Here is a 19,535-nt window from a genome sequence, read left to right as displayed (position 1 = left end):
CAGTCTAGGATCTGCCCTGGTTGCAGCTTTGAAGTCTGATGTGGAGCTGTGTGAGTCTTTGCCTCAGCACTTGTACCTTCAACAAAGTATTTCTGAATGATTGATCTTGGACTCAGTTCTGCATCCACACAACTAGTAAGACCTCCCCACTTTTTTTAAAAAACATTTTTTTGATTGACTTGAGAGGAAGTGGCAGGCAGAGGGAGAGGGGGAGAGAGAAAGAATCTCAAGCAGACTCCCCACTGAATGCAGAGCCCTACTCAGAGCTCAATCCCAGGACCCTGAGATTATGACCTGAGCTGAAATCAAGAGTCAGATACTTAACCCGGGCACACCATGACCTTCTCACTTTTTAGTTGTACTGATATTTGGTTGTTGGACTAGAAGGCCAGGTTCTATTCCCAGCTGCTACTGATGAGCTGTGTGACCCTGGGAAAGTTATTTAACCTTTGCGCGCTTCATTTTAGTCAACTCACCTAGAAACAATTCGTTGAGGTCCTACCAAGTACCAGGCCCTGGACTAGGTTACATAGAGTACATGTTAAAAGTACAGGTTTTAGAGACAGATCTGGATTCACATTCTAGCCCATCACCCTTCTAATTGTGTGGCCTTGGGCCAGCCACTTCACTTATCCAATATGAGGCAGCAACCTGGGACTGCATGCTTTCTCCATCATCCCACAAGAATGGAGTATGCATACATCATGCACCACGTCTTCAGCCTTGGGTAAGGCATCAACAACATAGCAAGGGAAATAAGCGAAATAAGTCAGTCAGAGAAAAATAAATACCATACCATTTCATCCATATGTGGAATTTAAGAAAGAAAACAAATGAACAAAGGGGGATAAAGAGAGAGAGAGAGAGAAAAACCAAGAAAGAGACTTTTAACTATAGAGAACATATTCTTGGTTACCAGAAGGGAAATAGGTGCAGAGATGGGTGAAACAAGTGATGGAGATAAAGGTTAGCACCGCGTGATGTATGGAAGTGTTGAATCACTATATGGTATACCTGAAACTAATATAACACTGTAGGATAACTAACTGGAATTAAAATAAAAACTTGAACAAAAACCAAAGCCAACATGAGGCCAAACATTCTAAAAATAACGATCTCTTTCACTATAGCCTAGAGACTCTAGGGAGTCCCTGAGACCCTTCCAGGAGTTCACCAAGTCAGAACTATTGTCCCAATATATTAAGATATTATTTGCCTTTTTCACTCACCTCCTGAGGAAGGGACTGTGGAAGTTTCCAGAGCTTATAGGAATATCAGGACATATGGAATGCAGCAGCAAATAGGAGAAACCAGCTGGCTTCCATTAAGATCTGCAAAAAGATAAAACAATGCCACCCTTCTAGTTATTTTTTTTGGAAACTATAGTTATTTTTCATAAATATGTTTCTGTTATATCATGGGTTATTACTGTCTTTAAATAATGGTTTTAAATTCTCTTGGTTTTAATTTCTAATATAGTAAATATTAATAGTTATTACTACAGAAATAAAAGTTTTGGGGGTTCTCAATAATTTTCAAGGGTGCTAAGGGGAGGGACACCTGGGTGGTTCAGTGGTTGAACATCTGCCTTCAGCCCAGGGTGTGATCCTGGGGTCCCAGGATTGAGTCCCACATCGGGCTCCCGGCATGGAGCCTGCTTCTCCCTCTGCCTGTGTCTCTGCCTCTCTCTCTCTGTGTCTCTCATGAATAAATAAATAAAATCTTTTTTTTTTTTAAAGAGTACTAAGAGGTCTGGAGGACAGAATATTTGAGACTACTATGCCTTGTAGTCAAGAGGACACGGTCACAATCTTCCCAGAAAGACCTGGTAAAGACTGGATGGACCTGATTTGACCAGCAGGGTTGGAGTCCAGGCTCAAGGGAGTAGGTGATGAGTGGGGAGGGAAGGCAGGAGCATCTTTCCAGCCAAAGAAAGCCCTCGACGCATAAAGAAGAGTAAGCTGGCTGACATGGTAGTTTTAGGGAGCACATTCTCAGCCCCCAGAAGAGTCTGGAGGGCGTGTGTGCCTGCAGCGCGATGCCCAAATCCAAGCGCGACAAGAAAGTTTCCTTAAGCAAAACTGCCAAGAAAGGCTTAGAACTGAAACAGAACCTGATAGAAGACCTTCGGAAATGTGTGGACACGTACAGGTACCTTTGCATCTTCTCCGTGGTCAACATGAGGAGCAGCAAGCTGAAGGACATGCGGGATGCCTGGAAGCACAGCCAGATGTTCTTTGGCAAAAACAAGGTGACGATGGTGGCCTTGGGTCGAAGCCCAGCTGATGGGCACAAAGACAACCTGCATCAGGTCAGCAAGAAGGTGAGGGGTGAGGTCAGTCTGCTTTTCACCAACCGCACCAAGGAGGAAGTGAATGAGTGGTCTACAAAATACACAGAGATGGACTTCGCTCGAGCCCAAAACAAAGCAACTTTCACCGTGACCCTGGACCCCCGGGCCCCTGGAGCAGTTGCCCCACTCCATGGAGCCACAGCTAAGGCAGCTGGGTCTGCCCACTGCCCTCAGAGAGGTGTGGTGACTCTGCTGTCCGACCCTGTGGTGTGCAAGGAGGGTGATGTGCTGACCCCAGAGCAGGCCCACGTGCTGAAGCTTTTTGGGTAGGAGATGGCTGAATTCAAAGTCACCATCAAATACATGTGGGATGCACAGTCTGGAAGGTTCCAGCAGATGGGAGGTGACTTGTCCGAGAGTGCCTTAGAGTCAGCGGGAGAATCAGAAGGGGAGGATGACAGCTGACAGGCACCTGGGGCCAGGACTGAGGGGCCGCCACTGCCCCAGGCAAACAGCAGGGAGGGCAAGGGACGGACTGCTTTTCTGTAAGGAATAAAGCTGTCTGCAGGGTGGCTCCTGTGGACAGCAAAGAGGACTTTTCCTAAAAAAAAAAAAAAAAAAGAGTCTGGAGGATGTGAGCAATAAGGACCCCTCCTAAATTCTTGACTTGCTGATTCAGTGACATAAGGAATTCTAGAGAAGGGAATCTGGATAGAAAGATGCAGAGTGGTTTTCTGCAGGTGGTGTTTGAGGCGTGGTGGCTTCTCGTTACCAGCCACAATATGGGAAATCGGTTTCAAGTCCCTAAGCAAATCTAGGAAAAATAAGAAGATGCTTAACAGAATAGATCTTAAAAGTTCTTATCACAAGAAAAAAAAAAAGCTGTATATGATGATAGATGTTAACTAGACGTGTGATCATTATCTGTAGTATATCATGGTACTATATGCATATATGAAATCACTTTTCGTTCATCTGAAACTAACATAGTATTACATGTCAGTTATATTTCTATTTTAACAAGAAAATGCTTTATTAATGGCAACCTACAGTCCTTAAAAAAAAAGGGTGGGGGGACACCTGGGTGGCTCAATGGTTGAGCGTCTGCCTTTGGCTCAGGTCCTCATCCCGGGTCCTGGGATAGAGTCCCAGCATCAGGCTCCCCAAAGGGAGCCTGCTTCTTCCTCTGCCTGGGTCTCTGACTCTTTCTGTGGCTCTCATGAATAAATATATAAAATCTTAAAAACAAACAAACGAACAAATCGACAGCGATTCAGTCCCTTTGGAGGCAAAAGATCTGAGGGTAGAGTTGGAAGCCTCACTCCACCATTTGCTGACTCCAGGGGGTGGGCAATTCTTAGCGTCTCTGGTCCTCAGTTTCCCCATCTGTTGAGTGGTTACTTAAAACAGTCCCTACTTTTTAGGGTCCTTGTGGGAATCCAATGGGCGAGCATGTAAAAGACGCAACACAGTGGCCAATAAAATGCCTTTTTTATGGGGCGGGGGTGGGTTCCTCCTGGAGGCGCCCAACAGTCGGTCAGGAAACCCTTGTCATTCTCTCTAAATTCACTTTCCTTCCCCACCAAGCCGACGTAGTCACCGACTTGGCAACGGCGGGGCCTGCTGGCTCCCACGCCAGCCGCCGCGCACCTGGGGAAGAAGGGCAACAAGGCGGGAGGCAGGGGCCGCGCTCGGGCGGAGCCCGCGCCCCAGATCCGCCCGCCCCACCGCCCCATGTCGCCCCACCCACGCCGGCCAATCAGCGCGCGCGCCGGCCTCACCTGCCACCTGGCTCGCACCTGCCCCTGCGGGCCTGGGCGGGGCGGGCGGGGCCTCGCGCTCTTCCTGCGCCAGGTGAACCTGCGCCCGCCCGCCCCTCGCGTCCCCTCCGTCCCAGCCTGTCCACCGCCTCTTTTCCTTAAAAGGCGGGTTCCTCAATTCCTGCGGGCGGGGCAGGGGACGGGAGGGGAGAGGCAGCGAGCCACCCACAGGTAGGGCTTTCCTTGCGAGGCTGGCTTTGCGCTTTTTTTTTTTTTTTCCTTTTCTTTTTTCCCCTAAAATCCAAACTGGCTTTTTTCTCTTCGCTGGCATAGATTTGCACGGGGAGGCGACTTCACAGAAGAGGAAATCAGGTGGTTCAATGAGAGGACAGTGGGAACAGGGTGCCACGGGCCAGGGCCCCCAGGGGTGACTGCCAAGCCACCCCCACCCACTTCTACCCTGAATATCCTTAGAGCCACGAGCTTTATTTAACTTTGAGACCTTTCTTTCCTTTTTTTTTTTTTTAAGATTTTATTTATTTATTCATAGAGACACAGAGAGAGGCAGAGACACAGGCAGAGAGAGAAGCAGGGAGCCCGATGTGGCACTTGATACCAGGACCCCAGGATCACCACCTGAGCTGAAGGCAGACGCTTAACCACTGAGCCACTCAGGCGTCCCCTTTGAGGCCTTTCTTGAAGATGATCCTAGGGGAAGACACGATGTCTCTAATACCACTAATTGATTCAGATCTCTTGAGTACTTACAAAATGGTAGGCATCCTCCTAAAATGCTTTTTCCGTGATCTTATTTAATCTCTCCTTCGGAGGCTTGCGTCCTTGCCCCCAGTTTGCGCACAGGAAAATGAGGTCTGGGGAGAGGGATTTACACAAGTAGTAAATGACAGCGCCAGGAAGCGAAGCTCTTGGAAGCTCTCTTACTCCATGACGGATAGGTTGGTATCCATCTGAGAATCAAAATAAGATGTACTACTTTTCTTATCAGAGAACAAAAACAGACCAAGAGAAAAATATTCATTTTGATGGCGACTTTCTGACCCATTCTGTCTTCATGGTAGCTCATCAGAAAATCCCATGATTTATTTATTCATTCCTTCAACAAATATATGTCGAATCCTTTCATGAGCCAGGCACCATATTAAGGCAGTGCAGCAATCAGACATTTAACCCTGCCCTCGTGGAGCTTACATTCCGGTAGAGCAGGAGTTAGGGGGAGCCAGGCAATAAGCAATAAATGTAAGAAAATAGTAATTGTATTATGTAGCACAGTAAGTGTTATGAGAAATAGCAGAACATGATAAGGAAGGTTGGGAATGTAGGGTAGGACTTACTGAGGAGGCAACAAGGGTATGAGCTTGATGCTATCTTAGGGAAGAATTTTCTAGACAAAGGAGTGGCCAGGGCCATAGCTCTGAGGCTAGAATGTGCCCAGAGCAACTAGGAAGCTAGTAGAGCTGGATTGAAGGGAAAGGATGAATAAAAAGGAGAGAATGATACATATGAAGTCTGGGGAGAGACAGGAGGGGCATCTCCTGCCCTATAGGACCTTGTAAGTCATTATAAACACTGACTTTCACTCTGGGTGCAATTGGACACCATCAGAGTGACATGATCCAACTTTCATTTTAACAAGATCACTCTGCCCTATGCTGAGAATAGTGCACAGGAAGTCATGGGTGGAAGCAGAAAATCAGGTAAGAGGCATTCCCAGCAATCCAGTTGAGAGACATTGGGGACCCCAGACCAAAGGTGGGAGCACTGAAGATAAAGAGGAGGACTTGGGTTTTGGATCTCTTTTGAAGGAAGAGTGGTTGAATGAGATTTGGTGATCGGCTGGACGTGGGAACAAGAGGAGTCAAAGGTGATTCGAAGGTTTGACCAAACTGAAAGAATAGAGCTACTGTCACCTGAGACAGGAAATGCTATGGAAGGAATGCTGGTAGTGGAGATTAGGAGTTCACTTTCATTTCTCAGTGATTGTGCAAACAAATGATAAGACACAACCACATGTGGGAGGCTTTCCCCATGCTCCAGTGTGCTGTTTCATTATGTGAATTGGGCTTTCATAACACCATATGCCTCCAGGTTCCTTTCTACCATCCTTGCCTGGTAAATTTCTACTTATCTTAGGGAAATGGCACCTTTCTATGAATCCTGCACTGATACCAAGTGCCTGGTATGAGTCTTCCCTCCTCTCAACAATCTCAGTTCTCAAGTTCATGCTGCCCAATATGACACTGTATTATATGCTGTCATTTATAGTTCACTACTTCCTTGAGGTTTGCTAGATTTGGATCTTAAAAGGTCAAGGCTCACACTTTATCTTTTATATCTCACATAGGATTTGATGGGACTTGATCAGAGGGTATTGATTGAGCCCCTTTATACATGCATTGTGGTGAATGACCATTGCTGTCAGATGGGAGTCCCAGATTTGGGATCATGGAGTCAACATTGCTCTAGTTCATCTTGTCATTAAACGAGAAACCTAGGTCCCAGAAAGGGTAAATAACTGGTCTAAGATCCTTTATTTGCTTTGACTTTTAGACTGGGGCTCTTTCCCCCACATTCAAACCTGGTCCTTGGGCAACTGGCATCTCCTAAAATAGACTCCAGTTTGAGACTGCAATGGCCTAAGAGTGGGTACAAAAGAGGGTGTTTTGAAATAGACATTCTCAAACTCTGTGGTAATATAATTGCCACAACCTCCTTGGCAATAAATAACCAACTTTATAAATGAACAAACCCTTTATCCCAGAAAATCACTTTCTAGATATTTGTCCTAAAACAGACTCATATGCATTGGAATTGCCATTTATACAAGATTAGTCATTACATCAAGGTTGTAGTAGCAAAGTCTGGAAAGAACCTAAAAGAAAATTAATACGGAGGTGACATGATAAATCCTACTCACTCATGCAAGGTATGTAATTTAAAAAGGAATTCAGCAAGAACTTGTGGGTGGCTTAGTCGGTTGAGCATGTGTGACTCTTGATCTCAGCTTTGGTCTTAATCTCAAGGTCATGGGTTCAGGCCCTGAAATGGGGTCCTTTAAAAAAATTACTTAAAAATAAATAAATAGGAATGTAATAGATTCTATGTACTGGCATGTAATAGGGTCCAGGTGGGACAGCCTGGGTGGCTCAGTGGTTTAGCGCCGCCTTCAGCCCAGGGCATGATCCTAGAGACCCAGGATCGAGTCCCACATCAGGCTCCCTGCATGGAGCCTGCTTCTCTCTCTGCCTGTGTCTCTACCTCTCCTTCCCTGTCTGTCTCTCATGAAAAAATAAATAAAATCTTTTTTTTTTAATTTATGAAAGTCACAGAGAGAGAGAGAGAGGCAGAGACATAGGCAGAGGAAGAAGCAGGCTCCATGCACCGGGAGCCCGATGTGGGATTCGATCCCGGGTCTCCAGGATCGCACCCTGGGCCAAAGGCAGGCGCCAAACCGCTGCGCCACCCAGGGATCCCAATAAATAAAATCTTAAAAAAGAAAATGAAGTAGAATCCAGGCAAAATATGAAACAGTGTGTGTACAAGATGGTCTCATTTGTATAAGAAAGATACTGGCATATCTATATAAATATGCTGTGTAAAAATAATGTATTTCTGGATGGATACACAAGTTGATAACAGCAACTGTTTCAGATAAGCCTAGAAAAGGAGGCTTATCTTTATATACATTTGATTTTTTTCAACTTTCCTATAACTTTTTCTGTGAATTAATAAAATTAGTTAAAATACATTCATATCATTTAAATGCTAAATATTGCAAAAAAATTTTGCAAGGAGGCCTTGCCCTCCCCCACCCCCCCCCTTTTTTTTTGCAGATGACCTGGATGAATAAGTATGCTGTTTCCCAAGGAAGGAAATCTGTTAGTAACCATTTCCCTGAGAAAGCTCACTGATTTTGACTGTCAGTTGCATGTTCATTCTTGCTGGTGACTATTGATAAATTGGGAAATGACTCCATAACTAGGTGTCCTTGAGAGGCCAGACCTCGAAGGAGATCAAGAAAACAAGCTTCCACCTGTTATCTCTCACCTGTTTCCTCCAAAGATGGGCCCCAGACTTGGGCAATTGTGATCTACCCACTTATGCAGGAGGAAAGAGGACTTAACATGGCAGCCACTATCCCTGATTTAATGAATTAGAATCTTTGGGGTAAGGTTCTGGCAGCTACGTTTTTTTATCCCCTCCCCTGCACACTGAGGTAGTTCTAAGGCCCACAGCTTTGCTAACTTCTCTCCTCTCTAGTTCACTTATGAACCCCCTGAAACTTAGTTTCACTAGTAGAATGACAGTTTCTTAATGGGACTCTTGACATGATGACACACAAAATATCACCTATGAAGTTGTAGTAGACGTGATACTGCTTCACACAAAAGATGTCCATATTCTAATGCCTGTAATCTGTGCATGTGTTATTTTACATGGCAAAAGGAGTTTTGCAGATTAAATTATCACCCTGAATATGCAGGTAAGCCTAATCTAATCACATGACCACTTAAAAGAGGAGCACTTTCAGAGGGAGATGTGACTACAGAAGAATGGCCAGAGAGATATGGTGTTGCTGGCTTTGAAGGTGGGGAAGGGAGTCCCAGCCAAGAAATGTGGGCAGCATCTAGGAGATGAAAAAGGCCAAGAAACAGATTCTCTCCTAGAGCTTCTGGAAAGGAACACTACCCTTCCATCACCTTAATTTTAGCTAGTGAGACCTATATAGGACTTCTAACCTCCAGAACTATAAGACAATGAATTTGTATTGTTTCAAGCCACTAAATGTATAACAATTTGTTACAATAGCTATAGGAAACATAAGTATTCTGGGCAAAAGTATTTAATGTTAATCTAATCAAATGTCCACTTCAACAGGACTGTAGAAAATACAAAGACTAAAAGAAAGATTTAAATGACATCAAACCAAGAATGTAGCATGTTCTTAAAGAAACCTGGCCTAATTATCAAAAAACAATGGTAAGGATAAGAAATCTGGAGAGAGTGCTTTGGATTTAAATAGACAAAAGAGACAAAATCTAAGGGTAATGTATGCTCCTTGATACTTGCATCAAAAAAAGAAAAGAAGAAAATTATAAAAGATATTCTCAAGACAAATGGAGAAGTTTTTAAGATAGTCCATATTTTAGATCAGATAATAGAATTATTGTTAATATTCTTAGGTATGACAATGGAATTCTTGTTAGTAGGAAAATGTTATTACTCCCAGGAAATACTCGCTGGAATATTTAGGTGGCAAAGTATCATATAATATCTACAGCTTAATTAAAAAAAAAGTAGAAGGAAGGAAGGGAAAGAGAAAAATAGAGTAAGGAAAGAGAAAGAATATAAATATGATGAAATATTAACTTCTGTTCAATCTGGGGTAAGAGTTTCTGTATACAATGAGTTCATTGTATATTTTTTCAATTACTCTTATATTTGAAAATGCTTATAATAAAATTTGAGGTATGGAGAAACCTGAGCTTGTGGCAAATTTGAAGATAGAGGAATAGATCCTGAATCACCCGTTCTGGCAAATACTACAGGTGGATGAATGGGTTTTGCAGTGTGGGTTTTGCTATGGATTCACAGTGGAGAAAATAAAGCCCCTCCCCTTATGAAGTTTATACTCTTTTAAAGAGTGAGGATGACAAAAAAAAAAATAAAAAGTAAAAAGTAACCATGTCAGGCAGTGCTAAGTGTGACAAAGACAAACACAGCAGAGTGAGGTGGATAGGGGGTCTGGATGACTGGAATGGCCTCCTGAGAAGTTGAGCTTTGAGCAGAGACCAGAGGGAAATGAGGAAACCTACCATATGACACTCTGGGAAAAAAAAAAGAAGGGGCATGAGCTGAGTCCCTGGTAGCAAATATTCTTGGTGTATTCAACAAGCGACAATATGGCTAGAGTGGGAGATGGTAGAAAAGAGGCTGTAATAGAATATTAATAATAATAATAATAATAATAATAATAATAATAATATATTTGGGTTTTGTCCTTGTCCTGAAGTCCTTGGGATTTCCTGAATGATAGAGGGGATAGGCATGTATTTTGTTATTCATAACAAGCCATTTTCCATCATACCTGTTAATGCAAATGAGGTGACTCTTAGAAGATCCTTGGGGAGTTTCAAGATGGGGGCTGGTTGCCAGAGGAACCCCACCCCCACAACCCTGGGGAATAGAGAAGGAGTAGATACTGAGCTTAATCACTAATGGCCAGTGGTTTAGTCAATCATGTCTACATGATGAATCTCTATAAAAACCCCTAAACAATGAGATTTGGGGAGCCTCCAAGTCTGCAAACACATCCATGTGCCAGGAGGTGGCACACCCCAATGACTCCTGAGCTGGAGACACTTTCAGACCTCACCCCATGTACCTCTTCACCTAGCTGTTCATTGTATCTGTAGAAGAGAAAAAAGTTTCCCTACCCCCCTAGGACATTCCTGATTGTTTCTGAAAATAAAACTGACAAAGACAGATTAATGGGAGACAAGGATGCAAGTTATGTTGAACTTTTACATGTACATGGGAGCCTTCACAAGAAAATGAAGACCCAAAGAAGTGACCCAAGCAGAAAGCTTCTATATCTTTTAGATAAAGAAACAATACAGTTGTGAAGAATTGGCAAAGCAAAGGAGTTTGGACCAAAGATATTAAATACCATGAATTAACAAAGTTTGTTTATCCAGCCTATTCAGACCTAAATTCCCTGTCACTGATGATAAGAATATGTCCCTTCCTCCTGGTAAAGAAAGGATTCCTTTCACATAGGAGATTTCTCTCCTCCTTGCAAGGAGGAAAAGAAACATGGTGTGGTGGGGCACAGTACCTTCCTGCTTCCACTGTTTTCTCAAATTCCTCCAGTCTAAGATATTCAGAATACCAAGGTCCAATATTTTGGACCAGTGTGTCCTGAACCCCACCATATCCTTTATAATAAACTCCATAAGTAAGCATTGCATTTTTCTGATTTCTGTGAATCATTTTAACAAATACCTCTAAAGTAGGGGTTTGTGAGAACCCCTACCTTGTAGCCAAGTTGAACACAATGCGGGTGGCCTGGGGACCTGACGCTTTCAACCAGCATCTGACCTGAGGGCAATCTTGTGGGGCTGAGCTCTTAAAGCTGTGGTCTGAGACTAACTCCAAGTAGTTAGCATCAGAACTGAACTGTAAGACAGCTAGTTGGTGTCCAGAGAGTAGAATTGGTTGATGTGGAAGGGAGAATAACCACGTTTGGTGTTAGAAGTGTTATGAGTAAAAATAGATCATAGAATACTCCGTGATTGATCTTCCAAACTTTTTTTTCTGTTTTAGTCTCAAAAAGAGAACCAACGGAAGTCCACCTTCATGTGGAAAGGATCCAAATTTACCTCTACTTACTGCCACAGGGCAATCTGGATCTACCAGTTTACTGTCAGAGTTTGGTCAGAGGAGTTTGGATTTGATGGAGGTCCCAAGGTGATAATATACAATATTGATGATCTTATGATAATATTGAAAACCTAAGAACAAGCTAGGACTGACTTGAATGTTATCGTGACTCATGTGAACAACGAAGGGAGGTTAATAAACCCAACAAAGATCAAAGGACCCACCCAACCAAGCAACATTCTTAATCTGGTCAGGAGCCACCCAGGACATTTCACAAGTGACTGAAAAAAAAACTGCTGCTATTTGTTACCCACCCCTAAGACCAAACAAGGAGTCCACATTTCTTTGGTTTATCTGAATTTTGGAGAACACATATTCCTCACCTAGAAATATTGCTAGTTCCTGAAGACTTCCTGAGAGAAGGCTATGTCTGAGTGGGGAAATGAACAAAAGCAAGCCACATCTCAGTTATATAAAGGGATAACTCTCAGTGCTTTTAAGCCCTATGATCCCTGCTCAGATATAATTTTAGAGGTGTCTGCCACTGGACATGCAGAGTGGAGCCTATGGTGAAAGCCTGTATCTGCCTCCCAATGACAACCATTGAATTTTGGACCTGAAAATTCTACATGCTGCTGCTTAATACTCAGCATTTGAGAGATAATTACTAGCTTGCTATTGGGCATTTGAGACTGCCTGTATGGCTGAAGGACATGAAATAACCACGAAACCTGAGATACCCATAATGTCTTGGGTGATGTCAGAGAAATGCTCTAATAAGGACAATAGGGCCCCAAGGAGTTCCAGAAAAAAATGGCAACAGTTTCTACAGGAACATGCTGTTAGGGGAATTGAGGAGTCATCCACCTGTATGCATAGGAGGTAGTCTTTTTTCCCAGACTTTGGAACCACCTCAGGAGCTGCCAAAACCTGTCACCACATGAACAGTACCCTATGAATACCACTCAATTGACTAACCAAGAACTGCTTGGTTTATGAGACAGTTCCAAGGAGAATGAATACTATACTGTTTGCAAAGCTGCAACATTAATACCAGCAGAAGGAAAGACCCTAAAGAAGGTAAGAATAAATCAGCTCAATTAGCTAAACTGGATGCTCTTTTCATAGCAGTAATGGAAGACTTGAATAAAGGTAAAATCCTTGAGTTTTTACCAATTCATGGGCAGGAGCCAGTGCTGGTCAAGTAAATAAACAGTGGAAAAGTGGACTCTTAAATGGATGCCTATGTAAGATACAGCCCTCTAGAAATTGCTGTGGAAATTTAAGGGATGTGTTAAAGGAATACATGTTGATGCCCATCAGAAGAATTCTTTCCCAGATTCGAAAGATGATTGGGAACCCCCAAATGGACCTTCTGATGCTCTCCCTTGAAGTGACTATCTGGGTCCTTGGATTGAAAGGGAATGGCGGTGCTATAGCAGGCAGAGGTGAGCTGAATCTACATATTCCTCTTACATCTTCCGAGTCACAAAACACCAAGAACTGTTCTGTCTGCCAATAAGTGAGGCTGCAAATGGCTATGGGGAAAACTCCCCAGGAGAAAGGCCCCACCCATAGCTGGTAAGTGGATACATTGGACAAATGCTGGTGGCTCCAGGAAGCTATAAATGGGCCCTAGAGGAATAGACCCTCCAGACTGGGCTTTGCATTCCCAAATGTATGCAAATATTCAAACTACTATTAAAGGATTGGAACAGAATATACTGGACCAATTTAGCTGACTGAGTTACATTTCTTTAGGTCAAAGGATGCACTTCACAGCCCATAGTGTCCAACAGAGGGGCAAGAGATACACATCAAATGGGCATACCGTACTGCATATCGTTCTTAGAGGAGTAGTTTAATAGAGAATTGGAATGGGCAGTCGAACATTTGCTGACTAAAACATTTATGTCGAAAACAGGGGGAGAAATAAAGGCATGAGGAACTGGATTACATAACTTCATGAGTGTGTGTTCACCCTCAACATGAGAGGGGCTAAGTATCCCCACTGGATAGATTCCTCCAATTTTCTGGGGGATCAGGGGAAGGGGGTAGGGGAGAATGCTGGTGTGATTATACAATTCTCCCCCATGTCACCACAACTTTCTTTTTTCCTACCTGATGCCATGCTTCCAGAGCCAAGGATCTAACTGTAGTTACTGGAAGTAGAGATGATTCCTAAGTAGGAAGCCATAACTGTACTTTTAAACCTTTATGTCAGAATTCTTGAGGACCTGCTGGGGTAGACTGTGCCTACAACCCATCTGGGAAAGTTGGAGTTCACAGCAAATACTATTGTCATGTCTACTGGTTGAGACAGCCCATTAGTTGTGTATATGTGTAACCTTACCCTAGATGAATGGGAGTGGACTGAGGCAGTGGGAGGGGAAGATATTTGCTAGACTAGTATTGCTGCCAGCAATCTGAACCAATGTCCTTTCCAAAGGTGGAAAAGTCTGAGTAAAAAAGATACATATCTATAAACATATGGAGAGAAGGAGAAATAATAGCTGAGGGTAAAGAAATTATAAGCAAGCTATGCAACAAGGGAAACCCAATATTATATTAATCACTGTAGAGAGACTCAGAGCAAGGGAATAATATTATCTCTTAGCACAGTTAAACCAGATGCCCAGAAGTGTGAAGCTGATGTTTGTCAAGACCACTCCTGCTTTTGGAACCTGACAAAGTCAAATGGCAGCCTGAAAATCTGAGTGAGAGCACTCTGGAAGACATTCTGGTCATATGATATGATAATAAACTGGACCAACCGTAAATGACTAAATGGAATGCTAGTAATATGACTATATCTTTGGGCTACCAAATTGTACCATGACCACACTGCCATGTGGTGTAATCCTGGTGGTGTTGAAGATTCAACTATATCATGTAAATAAGTCCTATGGTAACACCAGTATTGGTTATCAAATGTATTGGGGGGTTGTGTCAAGACCTCTTCAGGACACGCCTACAGAAATTGACTGGCTTGAGGAGGAACTAACCATCAGTTGATTTCTATGCTAAATAGTCCTGCACAAACTTATCATAAGCACAAACTACAGTAGATCGAGGGAGAAGAGAGCAATCCAACTGGCAACCAAATTTTATTATAACAAATTAAAATGGCAGCCAATGTGCCAGTGTGCTATGCAGAGATACATATTACCCTCGTTTTTGTGGATGGAAAGCTTTTAAGCTGAATAGGTCAAATGTATGTAATTTTCAAGAATATGAAAGTGTCTGTAATGGCTTAGTGGGACAAATTAGTTGTTTCTTCAAATCTATTTCTAGCCCACATTGGCTTCTCCAAATCTGTTAGGTATATTCATGTTGGTACTATTGCTGTATCTATAATAATTCTATACATGCTGCATCAAATGTAAATGTTCTGACAAGACATATGATCATTTTGCTGAAAAGGATCTGTAGTCAAAGTCTGAGGAGTAACTAGTGGAATAATGTAATAATAATAATAATAAATTTGGTCTTTGTCCCCAGTTCCAGCACAGCTCCTAAAACCTTTGGAATTTTCTGAGTGACAGGAGTGGTATTGGAGCGTCTTTTGTTACTTGTAAGGAGCCTTTTTCAACCATACCTGAGTTTATGCTAATGAGGTGACTCTGGAACTCTCCTTAGATAGCCTCAGGATGAGGTCTAGTTGTCAGAGCAAACAGCCAGCTATGTGATTTGAGGGTTGCAACCTTCAACCCCATCCCACCCCACCTCTGGGGAGAGGAGAGGAGCTAGAGATAGAGTTCAGTCACTAATGGCCAATGATCTAATCAATCATGCCTATGTAATGAAACTTCTTTAAAGACCTCTAAACAATTGATTCAGAAAGCTTACAAATTGGCAAACACATCCATGTGCTGCTGGCAGGGTGATTTACCCCAACTCCACGAAACAGAAGCTCCTGTGCTCAGGTGCCTTTGGACAGGAGCGATATATATTACATATTATATATTATATGCTGCTTCATGTAGCAAATTATGGAACCAGGGGTGGGAGGCTGGGGAGTTGGAGGGGTGGAGAGTTAAGGGCTAGGAACCTTTGACAGAAGTGTGAGAAGCTTGAGGACCTGATATTTACTACTGGCATCTGAAGTGAGGGCAGGCATTCTTGTGGGAATGAGTCCTGGTGAGTCTTAGGTTAATTCCAGGCAGTCCGTGTCAGAACTAAATTGAATTATTCAACACCCCATTGGTGTTGGAGAATTGGTTGGTTACACATAAAAATCATTAGACACAGAGAGTGCCCAGCCACCAGACCTGGGGGTGTGAAGAGAAACCCTAATTCTCTTTTAAGTACTCTTTTATCATTTATATTTTTTGGAACACCAATTCTATATCCAGCTTCTTACATTTATTAATTCCCTTATTTTTAATATTCTCATTTATCCTTTGAGATCAGTATTATTATGTACATTTTTTTAAAGATTTCATTTATTTGTTTATGAGAGACACAGACAGAGGCAAACATAAGCAGAGGGAGAAGCAGACTCCTCACAGGGAGCCCGATGTGGGACTCAATCCCAGGACCCTGGGATCACAACATGAGCTAAAGGCAGATGCTCAACCATTGAGCCACCCAGGTGCCCTATTATGCACATTTTATAATTGTGATAGAAAGTAAGGCTCAGAAAGTGTTGTAGGTGACTTACATGTAGTCACACATATGGGGATGGGATAAACACAATTTGAATTCAGGACTGCCTGACAATGTCTGCCTGGCAAAGGCAGCAGCAGAATTGAGAGTGGAGGTCCCCCTGCTGTACCCAGATTCTTTGAGTGGCAGGACAAGAGTATTGGAACAAGAGGCAACTGCTCAGGTATGGCTGAAAGCCCATGAGAAGTAAGAGCAATGCAGTTCACCAAGGGGTATTGTAAGAAACTAGACAAAAAGGGGATAATGTTATTAAAATAGTGTGTCTGATAACATAGTTGTATTTTTCATTCCTTTTAGAGCATATTGCCATGTGGCTCCATGCTACACCGGGTGGATGGATGGATGGATTTCTCTGCTTTCAAAGAAGAGCTAATTAGAAGTCTTTTCTAATTAACCCCATACACAAGAGGTACAAATTTCCAGTTATAAAATAAATAAGTCATGGGGATGTAACGTACAGCAGGATGATTATCACTGATAGTACTGTATATATTACATATTTTTAAATTGCTAAAAGAATAGATCATAGAAGTTCTTCTCGTAAGAAAAAAAAAAAACTTGCAGGGGTGCCTGGGTGGCTCAGTCGGTTAAATACCTGCATTTGGCTCAGACCATGATCTCAGAGTCCTGGGATGGAGCCCTGTGTTGGGCTCCCTGCTCAGTGGGGAGTCTGCTTCTCCCTCTTCTCCTCCCTCCAGCTCATACGTTCTATCTCTATCTTAAATAAATAAATTAATTAATTAATTAATTAATAAGTAAAAGCTTTAAAAAAAAAAAGAAAAGAAAAAAACGTTTTAAACTATGTATGGTGACGGAAGCTGACTAGACTTATTGTGGTGATCATTTCACCATAATACAAATATTGAATCATTGTGTTATACAACTGAAACTAATAAAATGTTGGTGTCAATTATATTTCAATTAAAAAATAATATATATTGTTTCATTACAAGAACATTCATTAATATAATGCACCATATTAATAGCTTCAAGAAGAAAATTGTTACTATTTCCATAAATGTTGAATAATTTCTGACAAATTTCAACACTTATTCCTTATTCAAAAAAAAAAAACTTATTTCTTAGCCTTGACTCTCAAAGTTGACTCTCTAGGGACACAGTAGTATTAAATACTGGCCTTTTTTTTTTTTTTTTTTTTTTTTTTTTTTTAAGAGAGACAGTCTTCTCTACATTGGAAAAGTTCTTTACTTACCAAGAACCAAGTCTGGCCACCTAGGATCACAGAATCACAGAGAAAAGACCCCGAATAAGACAAAGGGGTCAGAAGCAAGTGTCCTGTCTACCACTTCTCAAGATTAAAGCCCCTGATGGTGAAGGAGTGTGAAGAACAATAAAAAAAAAACAACATGGCGTTGGAGTTAATGTAAAGGGAGAGCTTTGTTCTTGCACACCTATCATCACTAAGGCAAGTGGCAAGATCCTGAGAGAATGCCTTCATTGATCCTGGCACCCACATTAAGGTGGCCATGGCTAAGGGCAGTGAACAACACTGCTGTGCTCCCCGTCGTGAGAAGAAAGGACTCAAAGATAGACCAGAAAAGGCCTGGGCTGCTGATTAGGGCCAAGAGCTTAGAAACAAAGCCAAGACTAAAGAACCAGCCAGCAGGTGCTACATACATCAGCAAAGACCAAAAACCAGTGGCCCATCCTTGCCCCATACACTCCCTCCTGCCCCCAGAAGACTTTTTGAGAGTCAGAAGAAACCTTTGAGAGAGGGGAAAATAATGTTGATGAGCAGTTCTGTCTTTGAACTTAATACTAACCCCAAAGAGATTGAGTTAACCCCAGAGAGAATAACTAAATTTTTTTTAAAAAATTAATTAAAATAAAATAAAATCCAAAAAATAGGAAGCAATCTTTAATCACCTCACTAATCCTCTCTTTTGCCATCATTAGCAGGAATGAGGACTTGAGAGCACAATGCCGGTAGTCCACAGAAAATGTGTGTTTTGCAGATCTGAATTGTTTCCACTTGCCAATTCTGAGAACTTGCCTTACTCAAACTCTGAGCACCTTTGACATATTAATCACTCAATCATTCTGGAAATGCTCACTTTACCTGGCTGCCAGACATCATACTCCTGGTTTGCCTCACCTTACAGGTCACTACTTTTCAGTAGCCTTTGGCAGGTTCATCTCCGCCTTTTATTTATTTTTTATTTTATTTTTTAAAAGATTTTATTTATTTTTTTAAAATTAATTTTTATTTATTTATGATAGTCACAGAGAGAGAGAGAGAGGGGCAGAGACACAAGCAGGCTCCATGCACCGGGAGCCCGACGCGGGACTCGATCCCGGGTCTCCAGGATCACGCCCTGGGCCAAAGGCAGGCGCCAAACCGCTGCGCCACCCAGGGATCCAAGATTTTATTTATTTATTCATGAGAGAGAGTGAGAGAGAGAGAGAGGCAGAGACACAGGCAGAGGGAGAAGCAGGCTCCATGCAGGGAGCCCAATGCGGAACTCGATCCTGGGTCTCCAGGATCAGGCCCTGGGGCTCAAGGCGGCGCTAAACCACTGAGCTACCAGGGCTGCCCTCATCTCTACCTTTTAGTCTCTATATGTTAGAGTACCCCAAGGACTGGTTCTTAGCATCCTGCTTTTGTCATCTACATTCCTGCCTCCCAAAATATCCCAAGACCAATTTATCATCTGGGTTCAGACTCATTTGTCCAAGTACCTGACATGTTGCATGGATGTCTGGCAGACATTTCAAATTAAGCATGTCCAGAACTCTGACTCCCAACCTGCTCCTTCCCAAGTGCCCCCACCTCTATAAATGATATGATTATCCCTATTATATCTAAGCTATAAACCTAGGACCCATCTTTGACTCTTGTATTTCCTTTATGCCTTACATCTGGTCCGTTAGCAAGTCCTGCTAGTCTACCACCAAACCACGCTCTTCTCTCACCTTGTACTCTAACCAGGCTTCCTGCTACCATTCTCCTACAGTGAATTCTCTACCTAACAGCTTGACAGAATGGTTTGGGTTTTTTAAAAAGACTTTATTCATTTATTCATGAGAGACACAGAGAGAGGCAGAGACACAGGCAGAGGGAGAAGCAAGCTCCCTGTGGGGAGCCCGATGTGGGACTCTATCCCAGGACCCCAGGATTATGACCTAAGCCAAAGGCAGATGTTCAACCACTCAGCCACCCATGTGTCCTGAGAGAATGGTTTAAAACATAAGATAAACCTATAACTTTCCTGCCCCAAACCCTCCAAAGTCTTCTTCTCGCATATAGAGTGAAGTCCAGCCTCTTTTCCATGGCTTATACATCACTATATAATCTGCCCTTGCCTCTCTCTCTCTGGTCTCATTTCTAATATGTAGCATCTCTAACTCATTTCTCTGCTTTGCTCGCCCTATCCCAATTGGCCTGCTACCAA

At 42.6% G+C, this 19,535-nt stretch overlaps 1 long non-coding RNA gene and 1 pseudogene across 2 annotated transcripts; both read left to right on the top strand.

Annotated features, from left to right (window-relative positions):
* The first annotated feature begins 2,038 nt into the window (after nt 1–2,038).
* LOC129510372 (mRNA turnover protein 4 homolog) lies at nt 2,039–2,758 on the top strand (annotated as a pseudogene).
* Nucleotides 2,759–6,841: 4,083 nt separating this feature from the next.
* Nucleotides 6,842–17,969, top strand: LOC129510107 (uncharacterized). Of its 2 annotated transcripts, none has more exons than XR_008664523.1 (4): nt 6,842–6,997; nt 11,398–12,902; nt 16,420–16,531; nt 17,296–17,969. It is a non-coding gene; the product is annotated as an uncharacterized LOC129510107 (long non-coding RNA). The 2 variants fall into 2 exon arrangements; XR_008664522.1 differs by having other exon boundaries at nt 11,398–13,035.
* The last annotated feature ends 1,566 nt before the right edge of the window (nt 17,970–19,535 follow it).

This window comes from Nyctereutes procyonoides, unplaced genomic scaffold (genome assembly GCF_905146905.1).
Source record: "Nyctereutes procyonoides isolate TBG_1078 unplaced genomic scaffold, NYPRO_anot_genome, whole genome shotgun sequence".
In the NCBI taxonomy this organism is placed as follows: domain Eukaryota; kingdom Metazoa; phylum Chordata; class Mammalia; order Carnivora; family Canidae; genus Nyctereutes; species Nyctereutes procyonoides.
This window is presented reverse-complemented; position numbering and strand designations above follow the sequence as displayed.